Below are 20,122 nucleotides of genomic sequence, written 5' to 3' on the forward strand. Positions count from 1 at the left end.
ACCCTAGATAAGGAAATGGTAACCCACTCCAGTATTATTGCTGGAAAAATCCCACAGACAGAGGATCATGATGGGTTACAGTCCATGAGGTCACAAAGAGTTGAACATGATTGAGTGACTAAGCACAACACACAGAAAGGAAAAGTGATTCTTCTTATATGGAAAGACAAAAGGCTAATCCACATAGTGACAACTATTTATAACACCTCCATCTACAGGAAAGGGAGACAGGAGGACTGGCCATCAGATACCTAAGCCCACTTACATATTAGAGTGTAATAAATATATGAAAGGAGTTATTGATCTGATTAATATCTGGCAAGCTTCAGTATCTTCTGGGAAACTCTAAAATGGGCTTCTGTTTGAGTAATTTTGGTTTATTCGATGCATTTAAAATTTATTATAGCCTCAATGCATGTAATAAAAATGATTTACAAGCAGTTCTTGTTACCAGTAGCCACTGACCATTCTGGTGAATGCCAAACAATGTTCAAGCTACTGCACAATTGCAATCATCTCACAAGCTAGCAAAGTAATGTGCAAAATTCTCCAAGGAAGGCTTCAACATGAACCAAGAACCTCCAGATGGTCAAGCTGGATTTAGAAAAGGTAGAGGTACCAGAAATCAAATTGCCAACATCTGTTGGATCATAGAAAAAGCAGGCAAATTCCAGAAAAATATCTACTTCTGCCTCACTGTCTACACTAAAGCCTTTGACTGTGTGGATCACAGCAAACTGTGGAAAATTCTTCAAGAGATGAGAATACCAGACCACCTTACCTGCCTCCTGAGAAATCTATATGCAGGTCAAGAAGCATCAGTTAGTACCAGACATGGAACCACAGACTGGTTCCAAATTGGGAAAGGAGTACAGATCAGATCAGGTCAGTCGCTAAGTCGTGTCCGACTCTTTGCGACCCCATGAATCGCAGCACGCCAGGCCTCCCTGTCCATCACCAACTCCCGGAGTTCACTCAGACTCACGTCCATCAAGTCAGTGATGCCATCCAGCCATCTCATCCTCTGTCGTCCCCTTCTCCTCCTGCCCCCAGTCCCTCCCAACATCAGAGTCTTTTCCAATGAGTCAACTCTTCGCATGAGGTGGCCAAAGTACTGGAGTTTCAGCTTTAGCATCATTCCTTCCAAAGAAATCCCAGGGCTGATCTCCTTCAGAATGGACTGGTTGGATCTCCTTGCAGTCCAAGGGACTCTCAAGAGTCTTCTCCAACACCACAGTTCAAAAGCCTCAATTCTTGAGTGCTCAGCCTTCTTCACAGTCCAACTCTCACATCCATACATGACCACAGGAAAAACCATAGCCTTGACTAGATGAACCTTTGTTGGCAAAGTAATGTTTCTGCTTTTGAATATGCTATCTAGGTTGGTCATAACGTTCCTTCCAAGGAGTAAGCGTCTTTTAATTTCATGGCTGCAGTCACCGTCAGCAGTGATTTTGGAGCCCAGAAAAATAAAGTCTGACACTGTTTCCACTGTTTCCCCATCTATTTCCCATGAAGTGATGGGACCGGATGCCATGATCTTCATTTTCTGAATGTTGAGCTTTAAGCCAACTTTTTCACTCTCCACTTTCACTTTCATCAAGAGGCTCTTGAGTTCCTCTTCACTTTCTGCCATAAGGGTGGTGTCATCTGCATATCTGAGGTTATTGATATTTCTCCCGGCAATCTTGATTCCAGTTTGTGTTTCTTCCAGTCCAGCGTTTATCATGATGTACTCTGCATATAAGTTAAATAAACAGGGTGACAATATACAGCCTTGAGGAACTCCTTTTCCTATTTGGAACCAGTCTGTTGTTCCATGTCCAGTTCTAACTGTTGCTTCCTGACCTGCATACAAATTTCTCAAGAGGCAGATCAGGTGGTCTGGTATTCCCATCTCTTTCAGAATTTTCCACAGTTTATTGTGATCCACACAGTCAAAGGCTTTGGTATAGTCAATAAAGCAGAAATAGATGTTTTTCTGGAACTCTCTTGCTTTTTCTATGATCCAGCGGATGTTGGCAATTTGATCTCTGGTTTCTCAAGGCTTATTTAAGTTATATGCAGTTAAATAACTTATATGCTTATTTAACTTATATGCAGAGTACATCATGAGAAACGCTGGGCTGGATGAAGCACAAGCTGGAATCAAGATTTCTGGGAGAAATATCAGTAACCTCAGGTATGCAAATGACACCACGCTTATGGCAGAAAGTGAAGAGGAACTAAACAGCCTCTTGATGAAAGTGAAAGAGGAGAGTCAAAAAGCTGGCTGAAAACTCAACATTAAAAAAACTAAGATCATGGCATCTGGTCCCATCATTTCATGGCAAACAGATGGGGAAACAATGGACACTGACAGACTTTATTTTTCTGGGCTCCAAAATCACTGCAGATGGTGACTGCAGCCATGAAATTAAGGCGCTTGCTCCTTGGAAGAAAATTTATGACTAATTTAGACAGCATATTAAAAACAGAGACATTACTATACAAAAAAAGGTCTGTCTAGTCAAAGCTATGGTTTTTCCAGTAGTCATGTACGGATGTGAGATTTGGACCATAAAGAAAGCTGAGCACAGAAGAATGGATGCTTTTCAACTGTGGTATTGGAGAAGACTCTCAAGAGTCCCTTGGACTGCAAAGAGATCAAAGGAGTCAACTGTAAAGGAAATCAGTCCTGAATATTCATTGGAAGGACTGATGCTGAAGCAGAAGTTCCAATACTATGGCCACCTGATGCAAAGAACTGACTCATTGGAAAAGACCCTGATGCTGGGAAAGATTGAAGGTGGGAGGAGAAGGGGATGACAGAGGATGAGATGGTTGGATGGCATCACTGGCTTGATGGACATGAGTTTGAGCAAGCTCCAGGAGTTGGTGATGGACAGAGAAGCCTGGTGTGCTAGAGTCCATGGGTCACAAAGAGTCGGACATCACTGAGCAACTGAACTGAACTGACTGATTCTGGTGAATGCAGTGGTAGTCTCTCACCTTGTCCTTCTTGTGGCATTTCTAAAAGAGCCCCCTGCAAAGATCCACCTTGTCGATTATCAGGTAAAATAAAAGAACATATTCTAGAGGCAATAATACCCACAGCACTTAAAAAACAAAAGCTGCCAGGAAGTGTAGAGTCTGCTCTTTCCAGAGGAAAGCCCAGTGAAACACAGTGCATTTGTAATAGACATTCTGTCCTCCTACACGGAAGTGCTTGCTACACTGCCTATCATACTAACAAAATATCAGAATGCTTTAATAAGACATGTACAAAGTTTCAAATAGATACATTAAGTGCAAAAGAAGTTGATATTTATTCAAATGTGGGTGTTTCAGCATTCACTTACGTAACAAATTGCCATCCACAGGCCTTAGTTTCTGCAAAAATTTCCCAGTCAATAATGTGTTAACAGGCTTAAGAGCACAATCCTGAACACCCAGCTATACACCTGGGTCCAGAGCAAAGGGAGCAGGCAGAATCACTCTCCTCCCGTTTGTCCCTAGAAGACACCTATCTGCATACTTTCCCAGCTGCGGCTGCCTGAGGGTTCAGCTTCTAACCAGCCTTCATGTAGGTGCTGACTGTGGTCCCTGCCTTTGGAACACTGCCAAGTGGGCACACCTTCAACCACCGGGATGCACTAGGAGCACAGGTGGTGGCTTGGACAATTACAAAGGTTACAGGAGTGTGAGCCAGCCTAATAGATAAGGTTCCTCTCCTACACAAACCACTCAAGCAAGACTGGGAGAGGAGGTTGCTTTGTCTAATGCTCAGAAACAAACTCAGAGTCAAGGAAAATGAAGAAACAGAGGAATATGTTCCAAACTAGAGAATAAGCTAAAACTCCAGAAACAGGTCTTAATAAAACAGAGATTAGTAAGTTGTCAGAGAGTTCAGTTAACAGACACAAAGATGGTCACTATGGTCAGCAGCATCTCTGGTCCGTCATCACTTTCATGAACAAAGAATTTCAACAAAGAGAAAGGAAATATTAAGAAGTACCAATCAGATCACAGGACATAGAATATAATTAACTGAACTAAAAAACTCAATAGAGGGTTCAACAGCAAACTAGATCAATTATAAGAAAAGATCCACGAACTTGAGATAGAACAGTAAATCATAGGAGAAAAAGACAGAAGCTGAAGAAAATGTAAGGGACCTATGGCACACTATCAAACAGACCAGTACACACACTTAGAAGGGCACAAGGAGGGGAAAAGACGGAGGAAGGGAAAGAAAGCTAATTTAAAGACATAATGGCTGAAACTTCCCTAACCTGAGAAAGAAACATGTCCAGATCCAGGAAGCTCAGATTTTCAAAAAGGATGAATACAAAAACAGACTCATACTGAGACACATTATAACTATCAGAAAAGACAAGGAGAAAAATCTTAAAAGCAGCAAGAGAAAAACAACTTGGTACATACAAGGAAACTCACATAAAATTATCAGTAGATTTTTTTTTTTAGCAGCTTTGCAGGCCAGAAGAGACAGGTATGTATTCAAACTCATGAAAGAAAAAAAAACCTACCACCCAAGAATAATCTACCCAGCAAAGCTGTCCTTAAGAATTAAAGGAGAACTTATTACATACACAAAACCCTGAAGACTCAACCAGAAAAAGCTATTAGAACTAATAAACAAATTCAGTAAAGTTGCAGGATACAAAACCTATATACAAAAATCAACTGCATTTAAATTGCCCCTCAGAATTGGAGAGTGATTTTTTCAGATAAGCAAAAATTGAAGGAGTTCAGCACCAATAGACTGACCCTATAAGAAATGTTAAAAAGACTTCTTTAAGCTGAAAAAATGGTACTAATTAGTAGCAGGAAAACATGCATAAATCTTGCTGATAAAGTTAAATATATAATCAAAGTCAGAATAATATAATGCTGTAATAGTGCTGGGTTATAAAGCCAGTATAAAGGTTAAAAAGAAAAATAGTAAAAAAAAAAAAACAAACCCCACTATAACTACAATAATTTGTTAAAGTATACTAAAGATAAAATGTTGCAAATATGACATCAAAAACATAAAATGTGATGGGAGGAGATGGTAAAAATACAGAATTTTAGAATAATTCAAACATAAGTTGTTATCAGCTTATAATAGACTGTTATAACTCTCAGATGTTTTATGTAGGCCTCATGGTAACCATAAAGCAAAACCCTATAGAAGACACACAAAAGATAAAGAAATCTATGCATACCACTCAGAAAAATCATCAAATCATAAAGGAAGAGAACAAGAAAAGAAGAAAGGAACAGAGGAATTACAAAACAGCCAGAAAACAATTAACAAAATGCCAATAAATCCATATTAGTAAAAGCAGAGAAGTCACTTCACTGACAAAGGTCTGTATAGTCAAAGGTATGGTTCTTCCAGTAGTCATGTATGAATGTGAGAGTTGGACCATAAAGAAGGCTGAGCACCAAAGAATTGATGCTTTCGAACTGTGATGCTGGAGAAGACTCCTGAGAGTCCTGTGGATGGCCAGAAGATCAAACCAATCATAAGGAAATCAACTCTGAATATTCATTAGAAGGATTGGTGTTGAAGTGGAAGCTCCAATACTTTGGCCACCTGATGGGAAGAGCTGACTCACTGGAAGAGACCCTGATGCTGGGAAAGACTAAGGGCAACAGGAGGAGACAACAGAGGATGAGATGGCTGGCTGGCATCCTGACTCAATGGACATGAGTTTGAGGAAACTCCAGGAAATGGTCAAGGAAGGAAGCCCGTTGTGCTGTACTTCATGGGGCTGCAAAGAGTTGGACATGACTGAGTGACTGAACAACAAGTAATTGTATTAAATGTAAATGAACTGAATTCTCCAAAAAAAAAAAAAAAAAAAAAAAAGAGAGGGACAGACAGACAGACACACACAGAGTGGTTGAATAGATTAAAATAATAATAATTTTTAAAAAACCCTGAAACAAAGAACCATCAATGTGCTACCTATGAGAGACTCATTTCAGGTTTATAAGCACAAACTAAAAGTGAAGGGATGGGAAAAATTTTTTTCATAAAAATGTAAACCCCCAAAAGCTAGGGTGGCTATAGCTAAATAGACCTTAAGACAAATTTTGTAATAAGAGACAAAGAAGATCATCATGTAACTATAAAGGGGCCAATCCAACAGGACATAACATTTGCAACTACTTATGCACTCAACTTAGAAAAACCTAAATATATCAAACGAATACTAACAGACCTAAAGGGAGAAATAGCAATACTATAGTAGTAGGGACTTCTATTTATTGACTGTATTTTCATCAATGGATAGGTCATCTAGAGAGAAAATCAATAAGAAAACACTAGACCTAACTGACATGTTAGACCAGATAAACTTGGTAGACATTTAAGAACATTCCATCCAACAGCAGCAGAATATACATTCTTCAAGTATACATGGAACATTATTCAAGATAGATCACACAAAACAAGTCTCAACAAATTTAAGAGGACTGAAATTATATCAAGCATCTTTTCCAACCAAAGAAGTCTGAGTCTAGAAACTAATTATAAAAAAAAAACTGTAAAATTCACAGATATGTGGAGATTAAACAACAAGTTACTGAACAATCAAGGAATCAAAAAAATTAAGAGAAACAAAAACATCATGAGACAAATGAAAATGCAGCAAAAGCAGTTATAGGAGAGATTAAGTGAGAAATGCCTACATTAAGAAACAAGAAACATCTCAGTACAGTAAACAACTTTCCACTTCAAGAAATTTAGAAAAAGAACAAACTAAGCTTAAGGTTAGTAAAAGGAAGGAAATAACAAAGATCAGAGCAGAAATAAATAAAATGGAGATTAAAATGACAAAAGATCAATGAAACTAAAACCTGGTTTTTGAAAAGATAAACAAAATATGCAAATCTTTAACCATACCCACCAAGAGAAAAAGAGAGCACTCACAATTAGAAATGAAAGATGAACTTTTACAAAAATATCACAGAAATGCAGAGATCATAAAATACTTTTCTTCTGGCTACACTGTGTGGCTTGTGGGATCTTAGTTCCCTGACAAGGGATAGAAAACCTGTGTACAATAGAGTCCGAACCAAGGGACCACCAGGGAGTTCCCTTAAGAGACTGTTATGTACAATTATATGCCAACAAATCAAACAATATAGAATAAGTGCATGTATTCATAGAAACATAAAACCTTATTAGACTGAGTCATGAAGAAATAGAAGATATGACAAAGCAATTACTAGTAAGGAGATTGCATCAGTAATCAGAACCTCTCAACAAGTAAAAGTCCAGACCAGATGACTTTGTTGGTGTATTCTTCTAAACATTTAAGAACCAACACCAATTTTTCAATAAGAGAATACTTGTAAACGTTCTATTAGGCCAGAATTACCCTGATACCAAAACCAGAAAGAATAGTACAAGAAAATTATAGGCCAGTATCCCAGATGAAAATACAAGCAAAAATCCTCTAAAAATTCAATAATATTCAATATTCAACCACATTAATGGGAACATAGAGCATGATCAAGTGGGATTTATTTCAGGGATACAAAAAGCATGGTTCAACACCCACAAATCAATGTGATATACAACATTAACAGAATCAAAGATAAATATGACCATCTCAGTAATGCAGAAAACAGTACTGGACAAAATTCAACATCCATTCATAATAGAAACTCTCAATTAACTGGATATAGACTGACTGAAACTCAACATAATAAAAGCCGTATGTGGTAAGCCCACAGCTAAGATAACATTCAATGGTGAAAGTTGAAAGTTTATCTTCCAAGATCAAGAATAAGACGAGGACACCCACTCTGATCACTTTTATTCAATCAAGTACTGGAAATCCTAACCAGGCTATCACACAAGGAAAAAGAAATAAAAAGCACCCAAATCAACTTAGAAAAAGTAAAACTGTCTTTATTTCCAGATGACATGCTACAAAGAGCTTCCTTGGTGGCTCATACAAACTCCTGCAATGATGGAGACCCAGGTCCAATCCCTGGGTGGGAAAGATCCCCTGGAGAAGGGAATGTCAATCCACTCCAGTATTCTCTCCTGGAGAATCCCATGGTAGAGAAGCCTGACGGGCTACAGTCCATGGGGTCGCAAATAGTTGGACATGACTGAGCAACTAACACACATGCCACTATATATAGAAAACTCTAAAAACTACACCAAAAAATGTTAGACAGACTAAAGTTGTAGGGTATAAAATATACAAAATCAGTTATTATATACACACACAAAACCACAAGCAAACTGAATCATTCACTCAACATTCAAAGCATAGTAGATAAAAATTTAAAACAACCTTTGGCACTATAGAGCAAGGACCATAAGGAAATGAGGAAAGAAGCACTGTATGTTAGCCACTCAGTCATGTCCAACTCTTTGCAACTCCATGGACTGTAGCTTGCCAGCCTCCTCTGTCCATGGAATTTTCCAGGCAAGAATACTGGAGTGGGTTGTCATTCCCTTCTCCAGGGGATCTTCCCAACTCAGGGATCAAACCCAGGACTCCTGCATTACAGGCAGATTCTTTACTGTCTGAGCCACCCGGGAAGCCCCATAGTGGGCTTTTAAAGAAGCATTAAAGTAACAAAAAGCAAAGGTTATTCCTCTACCTCTGCATAAGGATTTAACTAGTAAACATTAACAAAGGGAAGTGAAGTCACTCAGTCATGTCCAACTCTTTGCAACCCCATGGACTGAAGCCTACCAGGCTCCTCCATCCATGGAATTTTCCAGGCAAGAGTACTGGAGTGGGTTGCCATTTCCTTCTCCATAACAAAGGGAAGTTATTAGTAAATATCTCAAAACCAAATGAGCTGCTTATCACGTTTATTAGAATGAACTCATTGGACTTCCCTCATGATGCAGTGGATAAGAATCCACCTGCCAATGCAGGGGACATGGGTTTGATCCTGTTTAGAAAGATTCCACATGCCACGAAGCAGCTCTGCCGGTGTGCCACAACTGCTGAGCCCGTGCTCTACAGCTACAGCTCTTGAGCCCACGAGCTACAGCTACTGAGTCTGCCTGGTGCAATTACTGCAGCCTGTGCTCCGCAACGAAGAGTAGCCCCTGCTCACTGCAACTAGAGAAAGCCCACACAAAGCAACGAAGACCCAACACAGCCAAAAATAAAATAAACAAGTGAAAAAAATGTTTTAAAGAACAAACTCATCTATGCTGCAAAATGGTCAGAAGAGGTAACAAGCCTGGTGATATGTGATTGTCCAAGAAAAGAAACTTAGTTCAACTTTAAAAATTACAAAAAAAATTATAAATTTCAACTTTTACAAAGGTACAGCTTTTTAGAAATGGGTACGACCTTATCTAGAGAGTAAAAATAACATCATAGCTGGCTTAAAAGCAGTCACCAATTAAGAAGTCATTCAAGCTCAACAATGACTTTATCTTAATATCAACAATAAGCATATCAACTCCTAGTTTTACACTGGACTGATGATCTATTAGCCAAAAGAAGCAATGTTAACATGAGTAACAAGAACTATTTCTCCTTGTATAAGCTTATATCAATTACTGATAGTTAACAGCAAATAAACACAACTCAACATCAAAATACATACTACGTATACTGTTAACCCAACATAGGCATGCACTCAAGGAAAGATTTCTTAAAGAGTAAAAGGAACTCAGCAAATACAAACCCCACTTGTTTACCAAAAATCCATCACCTCTAGCATAACTAATATTAGAGGCACTGCCTGCCCAGTGGTGACTGTTAAACAGCTGAGGCATCCTGACAATACAGAACACAAAGGTAGCATCATCATTTGTTCTCTAAGTAAGGATTTGTATGAATACCCACACAAGCGTTTTACTGTCTTTTACTTTCAATCAGTGAAACTGACCTTCCCATGAAGAGACAGGTATAACAAAATATGATGAGATGATCCTATGGAGTTTTAATTAATTAACCCCAAGACACTAATTAAACCACCAAGGGATAACAAAATTTTCATATAGGTTGATGGTTTTGATTGGGTTGACCTTGGAGAACAGAAAAGCCTCTGAGTGATTAAAATCTAGACTTACTAGTCAAAATATATTATTGATATGTTTTTTATTAATATATATTATTTGCATATTTTTTGATATCATTTTTTTAAAGTTTTTAATAAATTTAAAGATAGGCTACATTCGAGAAAAGAGTGACAGTTTTAATCAAAACAGTAATTAATGTAAAAACTGACATATAAAACATGGGTTTTAAGAGTAGTAATTATAGGGAAAGCATTTCAAAATGAAGGTTAAAATTCAGTATTTAAAAAAAAAAATACAGTACTTGCATGTTTTAACATGCAAGACTACTACTCTTTAACAGAATGTCTCCATAAAAATGAACTTTTGAGCAAGCATAACCAATATATGGGCTCTCTGGGTAGTTCAGTTGGTAAAGAATCCATCTGCAGTGCTGGAGACCCCAGTTTGATTCCTAGGTCAGGATGTTCCCCTGGAGAAAGGATAGGCTACCCACTCCAGTGTTCTTGAGCTTCCCTGGTGGCTCAGATGGTAAATAATCTGCCTGCAGTGCAGGAGACCTGGTTTCGATCCCTGGATTGGGAAGATCCCCTGGAGGAGGGAATGGCAACGCACTTCAGTATTCTTGCCCAACAATCCCCATGGACAGAAGAGCCTGGTGGGCCACAGTCCATGGGGTTGCAAAGAGTCAGACATGACTGAACGACTAAGCACAGCACAACCAGTATACAGAGAAGGTCAAATCAAGACCATACGCAGTATGCTATTTTCAGCAAAGGAGAGGTACAGCTTACCCTGAAAGAAAAGCAAAGAGACCGACACAAAGCTCTCCGTTTTTCAAGCTCTGGAAACTTTAACATGGACATTTAAAGAATGTTTAAGAAGATACAAGTTCATGTGGTAACCAAATTGGACTTCACAAAGTATTTGAATAGAATACAAGCATAAATACAGAATTTTGGATGGCAATGATGTTCAGTTAAATTCTATTCACCCTTACCCGCCAAAAGTTAGTGAGGGAAATTAATTTTTATTATGCAAAGTGGGTCACACATAGAGGAAAAAATATTTTTCCATCATAACTGAGTTATAGAGAGTGAAATAAGATAAATTCCTTCAAGTTCTAATGTTTAAAAGAATGAGTACCTCACTATTTATTAAATCTATAGCTATAGCCTTTACAGTCTTGATTTATAACTAAATCACATAGTACATAATCATACAGTTGCCAATAAACTCTTCAAAAGTGACTGCAACTTTAAAATTATTGGAAAAGCAGCCCCAACTAGTGGAGATCCCAAGAAAGAACTAGAAAAAGGAGTTCTACATTCTGATCTAAACTCTGCCAGTTATTAGCTCTGAGACCTGCTTACCTTTGATAAATATTCAAAAGGTGGAGAGAAAAAATAAGAAAGAAAAAGATGACTCCAGATTTTAGGGACAGGATGAATGGAGTAAAAGATGATGCCCTGATAGGAAACCATATTATAATGGGCAACATCTGGAAAGGCTAATTCTTTGGGGGAGTAAAGGATTTTAAATTATGTCAAGTTTAGGTTTGCAGCATAACCCAAAGCACTAAAAATGTAGGCTTAAAGACAAATTGAGGCTGAGCCAACAGGTAAGTTCTCTGTGACAGTGAAGATAATTGGAGAATTGTACTTTGGTTGATACCAGCATTCTTCAGTAGAACTTTTTGAGATGATGGAAATGTGCTGAATCTGCATTTTCCAGTATGGTAGCCACTAGCCACAAGTAGCTGCTGCTACTACTAAGGAAGTAAATTTTGATTTTAATTAATTAAAATCAAAAGTTATCCATACAACAGAGTATTATTTAGCAGTAAATGAGCCCTCAAGCCATGGAGAGACACACAAGAACCTTAAACACACATTGCTAAGTGAAAGAAGACAATCTCACCCATAGAACGATACAACACAGAGAGTCAACTGTAACATAAACTATGGACTTCAGTTAATAATTTGTCAATTCTGGTGTATCAGTGATAACAAATGCACCAAACTAATGTAAGATTAAGTAACTGTGTAACTGTGGGGGAAGGCATACATGGAAACTCTACATTTTCAGTGCAATTTTTCTGTAAACCTAAAACTTCTCTATAAAATAGTCCATTAAAACTTTAAATAATCACATGTGCCTAGTGGCTGGTATTAAATAGCACATGTTGATTAATGAAAAGACTGATATGGGAAGAAAACGAGAATGGCATTTCATTTTTTACCACCAACTTCATAAATATTCAAAGTTCATTTTTATCTTGAATACTAACATTTGACAGCAGAAAATGTTCAAATACTCTAGATGAATATCTTTCTAAACTGATTTCTATTAAACAAAATTTAAGTAATAACATTTATTGAACAGGTACTATACGGAAGATATATGTTAGCACATTTAAATTTCAAAACAATCCTTTAAAACAAGATATTACCATTTCTGTTGTCAGAGATGAAGAATCATATACTTATAAAAGATGGGAACCAAGATACATCTGACTCCAAAGTCTATGTTCTAAAATACTCTGTATATAGTTCTATGATTTCCCAAATCACACACATAAGTGAATTTTTCCAAAATGAATCTACCATCAAGAACAATAGGTTATACAGCAGAATACATAATTAATTAATGATACACTGTGTGTGTGTGTTAGTTGCTCAATCGTGTCCAACTCTGAGACCCCATGGACTGTAGCCCGCCAGGCTCCTCTGTCCGTGGAATTCTCCAGGCAAGAATACTGGAGTGGGTTGCCATTTCCTTCTCCAAGAGATCTTCCTGACCTGCAGCTGAACTAGGGTTTCCTGCATTGCAGGTGGATGCTTTACCGTCAGAGTACTAGGGAAGCCCAATGATACACTAAAAAGTCTAAAGAAGCATCTCTGTATTAAACTGTCCCAAGCTAATGTGATAATTCTGGGCTAAGATGAATCACAAGCCAGATTCAAGATTGCTGGGAGAAATAGCAACAACCTCAGATATGCAGATACCACCACTCTAATGGCAGAAAGTGAAGAGGAACTAAAGAGCCTCTTGATGAGGGTGATAGAAGAGAGTGAAAAAGCTGGCTTCAAATTCAACATTCAAAAAAACTAAGGTCATGACATGCAGTCCCATCACTTCATGGCAAATAGAAGGGGGAAAAGTGGAAACCGACAGACTATTTTCTTGGCCTCCTAAATCACTGCACATGGTGACTGCAATCATGAAATTAAAAGACATTCACTTCTTGGAAGGAGAGCTATGACAAACCTAGACAGCATATTAAAAAGCAGAGACACCACTTTGCTGACAAAGGTCCATACAGTCAAAGCTATGGTTTTTCCAGTAGTCATGTACAGATGTGACAGTTGGACCATAAAGAAGCTTGGGTGCCTAAGAACTGATGCCTTCAAATCATGGTGCTGGAGAAGACCCTCGAGAATCCCTTGGACTGCAAGGAGATCAAACCAGTCAATCCTAAAGGAAATCAATCCTGAATATTCACTGGAAGGACTGATGGTGGAGCTGAAGCTCCAATACTCTGGCCACCTAATGGGAAGAACTGACTCACTGGAAAAGACCCTGATCCTGGGAAAGACATGCTGTTTCGAGCAGCAGCTCCTCTCAGCTCCAAGTCCCCATGGCTGTTGCCACTGCCACGGCAGCCACCGTTGACTCTGCCCCAGGCCGCCGGGCCATGGCCGCCACCACCACCCCCAGCACTGCCTCCAGCCTCCCACCTGCTGCTGAGGCTGCTCCTGCAGCAGGGGCCATCTTGTTGATCTGCCTCCTCTTCCTCCTCCTCCTCCATCCTGTTGCTCGTTGACCTCATTCCCTTCTTCTCCCTTGGGTTCCCGATATCATTCATTGATCCAAAAATTGATCAATGGAACAAGTTACCCTAGGGATAGCAGTGCAATCCTATAACTAGAGTTCATATCAACAATATATTTGTCATTAATGATTAACCATCTCAATGCTGGACCAGGACATCCCAATAGTATACTCACTATTAAAGATCCTTTTGTTAAACGATTAAAGTCCTATGTGATCTGAGCTTGGACCAGAATAATCCAGGTCAGTTTCTATCTACTATATATTTTTCCCAGTGTGAAAGAACATGAGAAATAAGGTCTACATTTAAAAAGTGTCTTAAAACCAATTAATGATATAATCTTAATTTAATTAATATATACAAAACCTTACCCAAGAACAGAGTTTGTTAGAGCAGCACAGCTGGGTAACTGCACAAAGTTTAAACCTTTATAGCCAGAGGTTCAAATCCTCTCCCTAACAAAATGTTCATAATTTTTATAATGAGTTTATAAATGTTTACTTTATAATGCATAAATCTAATACTTGTTATCCCTATTCTTCTAGCCATGGGATTTCTCACATTAATTGAAAGGTTCTAGGCTACATGCAACTTTGAAATGGACCAAATAATGTTGTACCATATGGCCTATTACGACCTATTGCTGATGTAGTCAAATTATTCATTAAAGGATCACCATGACCAGCTACATCTTCCATTTCCATATTTATTACACCCACTTTAGCCCTAATCTTGGCTCGAACCATACAAATTCCCTGACCTGTACCTCGTGAAAGTAGTGTCCGTCGCTCAGTCGTGTCCAACTCTTTGTGACCCCATGACTGTAGCCCACCAGGCTCCTCTGTCCATGAGATTCTCTAGGCAAGAATACTGGAGTGGGCAGCCTGTAGCTTACCCCTCATTAACAAAAACTTAGAGGAGTATTACTGATATTTATATCAGATACGTCAAGCCTAGCTGTCTAGGCTTGAGCCTAGACACTGATCCGGATGAGCTTCCAATTCAAAATGTGCACTTATTGGAGCTCTACGAGCAACAGCACTAATAATGTCACGTGAAGTAATGCTAGCGATTCTTCTTCTATCAGTCCTTTTAATAAATGTATCCTGGGACTTCCCTGGTGGTTCAGTGGTTAAGAATCCACCTGCCAACGCAGAGGACATGGACTAGATCCCTGGTCCGGGAGGATCCACATACTGCAGAGCAGCTAAGCCTGTGTACCGCAACTACGGAAGTCTGCATGCTCCAGGGGCTGTGCTCCATAACAAGAGAAGCCACCATAAAGAGAAGCCCACATACCACATGAAGAGTAGCCCCCACTTGCTGCAACTAGAGAAAGCCCTCATGCAGCAATGAACCCAGCACAGCCAAAGATAATGAAATAAAATTAATGGATCCTTTACTCTCTCAACCCTCATCTCAAGGACATTTACGAATAATCTTCCCATCATGACCCCTAGCCATAATACGACTTATGTCTACTCTGCTGCTGCTGCTGCTCCTAAGTCACTTCAGTCGTGTCCGACTCTGTGCCACCCCACAGACGGCAGCCCACCAGGCTCCCCCATCCCTGGGATTCTCCAGGCAAGAACACTGGAGTGGGTTGCCATTTCCTTCTCCAATGCATGAAAGTGAAGAGTGAAAGTGAAGTCGCTCAGTCGTGTCCGACCCTCAGCGACCCCATGGACCTTCCAGGCTCCTCCGTCCATGGGATTTTCCAGACAAGAGTACTGGAGTGGGGTGCCATTGCCTTCTCCGTATCTCTACTCTAGCAGAAACTAATTGAACCCCCTTCAGCCTAACAGAAGGAGAATCTGTATCGGGCTCTAACATAGAATATGCAGCAGGCCCATTCGCTATATTTTTCTTCACAGAATATGCCATCATCATCATAAAAAGTATTTTCAAAATAATCATTTTTCTAGGAGAATTCCACAGCCCCCCACACACTAGAACTATAAACAACCAACTTTATTATCAAAATACTATTGTTTACAGTTTTTCCATTGTTCTAGTTTTTTCAGTGTAAAAACAGTTTTACACTGTTTCCAGTGAAGTCAAGCATCCTATCCTTGAATAGGATAGTTCCAAAGAATAGCAAGGAGAGATAAGAACGTCTTTAAGTGAGCAATGCAAAGAAATAGAGGAAAGCAATAGAATGGGAAAGACTAGAGATCCCTCTAAGAAAATTAAGAGATACCAAGGGAACATTTGATGCAAAGATGGGCACAATAAAGGAGAGAAACGTTACGGACCTAACAGAAGCAGAAGATATTAAGAAGAGGTGACAAGAATATACAGAAGAACTGTACAAAAAAGATCTCAATGACCCAGATAACCACAATGGTGTGATCACTCACCTAGAGCCAGACATCCTGGAGTGCGAAGCCAAGAGGGCCTTAGGAAGCATCACTACGAACAAAGCTGGTAGAGGTGATGGAATTCCACCTGAGCTATTTCAAATCCTTAAAGATGATGCTGTTAAAGCATCATATGTCAATATGTCAGCAAATTTGGAAAAATCAGCAGTGGCCAAAGGACTGGAAAAGTTCAGTTTTCATTCCAATCCCAAAGAAGGGCAATGCCAAAGAATGTTCAAACTACCACACAACTGCACTCATTTCACATGCTAGCAAGATCACGCTCAAAATCCTCCAAGCTAGGCTTCAACAGTATGTGAACCAAGAAGTGGACATCCAGATATACAAGATGGACTTAGAAAAGGCACAGGAACCAGAGATCAAATTACGAACATCCACTGGATCATAGAAAAAGCGAAATAATTCCAGAAAAACATCTATTTCTGCTTCACTGACTACACTAAAGCCTTTGACTATGTGGATCACAACAAACTGTGGAAATTTTTCAAGAGATGAAAATACCAGACCACCTTACCTGCCTCCTGAGAAACCTGTATTTAGGTCAAGAAGCAACAGTTAGAACCAGGCATGCAACAATGGACTGGCTCCAAATTGGGAAAGGAGTAAGTCAAGACTGTATATTATCACTCTGCTTATTGAACTTATATGCAGAGTACATCATGCAAAATACCAGGCTGGATGAAGCACAAGCTGGAATCAAGATTGCCGGAAGAAATATCAGTAACCTCAGATAATGCAGATACCACCACCTTTATGGCAGAAAGTGAAGAGGAACTAAAGAACCTCTTGATGAAGGTGAAAGAGAAGAGTGAAAAATCTGGCTTAAAACTCAACATTCAGGACTTCCCTCGTGGTCCAGTGGCTAAGACTCTGTGCTCCCAATGCAGGGGGCCTGGATTCAATCCCTGGACGGGGACTTAGATGCCACATGCCACAACTAAGACCTGGCACAGCCAAATAAATAACTAAATTTTCAAAAAGAATAAAACAACATTCATAAAACTAAGATCATGGCATCCAATCCCATCACTTCATGGCAAATAGATAGGGAAACAATGGAAACAGTGAGAGATTTTATTTTACTGGGCTCCAAAATCACTGCAGACAGTGACTGCAGCCATGAAATTAAAAGACTCTTGCTCCTTGGAAGAAAAGCTATGACAAACCTAGACAGTGTATTAAAGAGCAGAGACATTACTTTGCTGACAAAGGTCTGTCTAGTCAAAGCTAAGGTTTTTCCAGTAGTCATATATGGATGTGAGAGTTGGACCATAAAGAAGGCTGAGCACCAAAGAATTGATGCCTTTGAACTGTGAGGTTGGAAAAGACTCTTGAGAATCCCTTGGACTGCAAGGAGATTAAACCAGTCAATCCTAAAAGAAATCAACACTGAATATTCACTGGAAGGACTTATGCTGAAGTTCCAATACTTTGGCCACCTGATGCAAAGAACTGACTCATTGGAAAAGACCCTGATGCTGGGAAAAACTAAAGAAGAGAAGCGGATGACAGAGGATGAGCTGGTTGGATGGCAATATCAACTCAGTGGACATGAGTTTGAGCATGCTCTGGGAGATGGTGAAGGAAAGGGAAGCCTGGCACGCTGCAGTCCATGGGGCTGCAAAGAGTCGGACGTGACTGACCAACTGAACAACAACAACAATCCTTGATTCTGGTATGATCAACTTTTCAACAAACTGAAAAAATTTCCTGCCAGGAACACTAGCCCTGTGCATACGACACATCTCACTACCTATCGTAACATCAGGCATCCCCCCACAATGTAAGAAATACGCCTGACACAAGTTACTTTGATAGAGTAAATAGCAGAGGTTTAAACTGTCTTTCTAGAATCACAGGAATTGAACCTACCCTTAAGAATTCAAAATTCTTCCTGCTACTGCATAATACTAGATTGTACTAAGGTCAGCTGAATAAGCTAGTCGGCCCATACCCCAAAAATGTTGTTTTATATCCTTCCCATTCTAATAAATCCTATCATCTTTATCATTATTGTAACCATTATATCAGGAACCGTAATTGTAATAACTAATTCACACCGATTGCTTATCTGAATCGGATTTGAAATAAATACAGTTGCCATTATTCCCATCATAATAAAAAAGTTTAATCCATGAGCCATAGAAGCATCCACTAAATATTTTCTGACACAAGCCACCACATTAATATTATTTGTAATAGCTGCTCTTGTTAATCCATTATATTCCGGCCAGTGAACTATAAAAAATCTTTAACCCAATAGCATTAACCATCATGGCAATAGCTCTAATCACAAAACTATGACTCTCTCCATTCCATATCTGAATTCTCATTAATAGCAGACAATTTTATTAACAGGACACAAACTCATGCCAGTATTGCACCGAATTTTACCATCCGTTAAACTTAATATTATTAATATTTACATCCATACTATTAACTGGGGGATAGCTGTGAAAAGAAGAGAAGCAAAAAGCAAAGGAGAAAAGGAAAGATATAAGCATCTGAATGCAGAGAATAGCAAGGAGAGATAAGAAAGACTTCCTCAGTGATCAATGCAAAGAAATGGAGGAAAACAACAGAATGGGAAAGACTAGAGATCTCTTCAAGAAAATCAGAGATATGAAGGGAACATTTCATGCAAAGATGGGCTTGATAAAGGACAGAAATGGTATGGACCTAACAGAAACAGAAGATATTAACAAGAGGTGGCAAGAATACACAGAAGAACTGTACAAAAAAGATCTTCATGACCCAGATAATCACGATGGCGTGATCACTCACTTAGAGCCAGACATCCTGGAATGTGAAGTCAAGTAGGCCTTAGAAAGCATCACTACAAACAAAGCTAGTGGAGGTGATGGAATTCCAGTTGAGCTATTTCAAATCCTGAAAGATGATGCTGTGAAAGTGCTGCACTCAATATGCCAGCAAATTTGGAAAACTCAGCAGTGGCCACAGGACTGGAAAAGGTCCGTTTTCATTCCAATCCCAAAGAAAGGCAATGCCAAAGAATGCTCAAACTACCACACAATTGCACTCATCTCACACACTAGTAAAGTAATGCTCAAAATTCTCCAAGCCAGGCTTCAGCAATACGTTAACCGTGAACTTCCAGATGTTCAAGCTGGTTTTAAAAAAGGCAGAGGAACCAGAGATCAAATTTCCAACATCTGCTGGATCATGGAAAAAGCAAGAGAGCTCCAGAAAAACATCTATTTCTGCTTTATTGACTATGCCAAAGCCTTTGACTGTGTGGATCACAATCAACTGTGGAAAATTCTGAAAGAGATGGGAATACCAGACCACCTGACCTGTCTCTTGAGAAACCTATATGCAGGTCAGGAAGCAACAGTTAGAACTGGACATGGAACAACAGACTGGTTCCAAATAGGAAAAGGAGTACGTTGAGGCAGTATATTGTCACCCTGCTTATTTAACTTATATGCAGAGTACATCATGAGAAATGCTGTGCTGGATGAAGCACAAGCTGGAATCAAGATTGCCAGGAGAAATATCAATAACCTCAGATATGCAGATGACACCACCCTCATGGCAGAAAGTGAAGAGGAACTCAAAAGCCTCTTGATGAAAGTGAAAGTGGAGAGTGAAAAAGTTGCCTTAAAGCTCAACATTCAGAAAATTAAGATCATGGCATCTGGTCCCATCACTTCATGGGAAACAGACGTGGAAACAGTGGCTGACTTTATTTTTTGGGGCTCCAAAATCACTGCAGATGGTGACTGCAGCCATGAAATTAAAAGACGCTTACTCCTTGGAAGGAAAGTTATGACCAGCCTAGATAGCATATTGAAAAGCAGAGACATTACTTTGCCAACAAAGGTCCGTCTAGTGAAGGCTATGGTTTTTCCAGTGGTCATGTATGGATGTGAGAGTTGGACC

The 20,122-nt window shown here is 39.3% G+C and overlaps 1 long non-coding RNA gene across 2 annotated transcripts in view; it reads right to left on the reverse strand.

Annotated features, from left to right (window-relative positions):
- LOC123329266 overlaps positions 1-20,122 on the reverse strand; it is a 90,265-nt gene that overhangs the window by 7,836 nt on the left and 62,307 nt on the right. The window contains exons 4-5 of one of the 2 annotated variants that reach the window (XR_006544656.1): positions 13,744-13,904; positions 10,546-10,594 (exon numbers count right to left, since the gene is read on the reverse strand). The exons of the other annotated variant lie outside the window; for it this stretch is intronic. This is a non-coding gene — a long non-coding RNA (uncharacterized LOC123329266). Of the gene's footprint in view, positions 1-10,545; positions 10,595-13,743; positions 13,905-20,122 lie in introns of those variants that run through there. 2 annotated transcript variants of the gene reach the window in all.

This window comes from Bubalus bubalis, chromosome 14 (genome assembly GCF_019923935.1).
Source record: "Bubalus bubalis isolate 160015118507 breed Murrah chromosome 14, NDDB_SH_1, whole genome shotgun sequence".
NCBI lineage: Eukaryota > Metazoa > Chordata > Mammalia > Artiodactyla > Bovidae > Bubalus > Bubalus bubalis.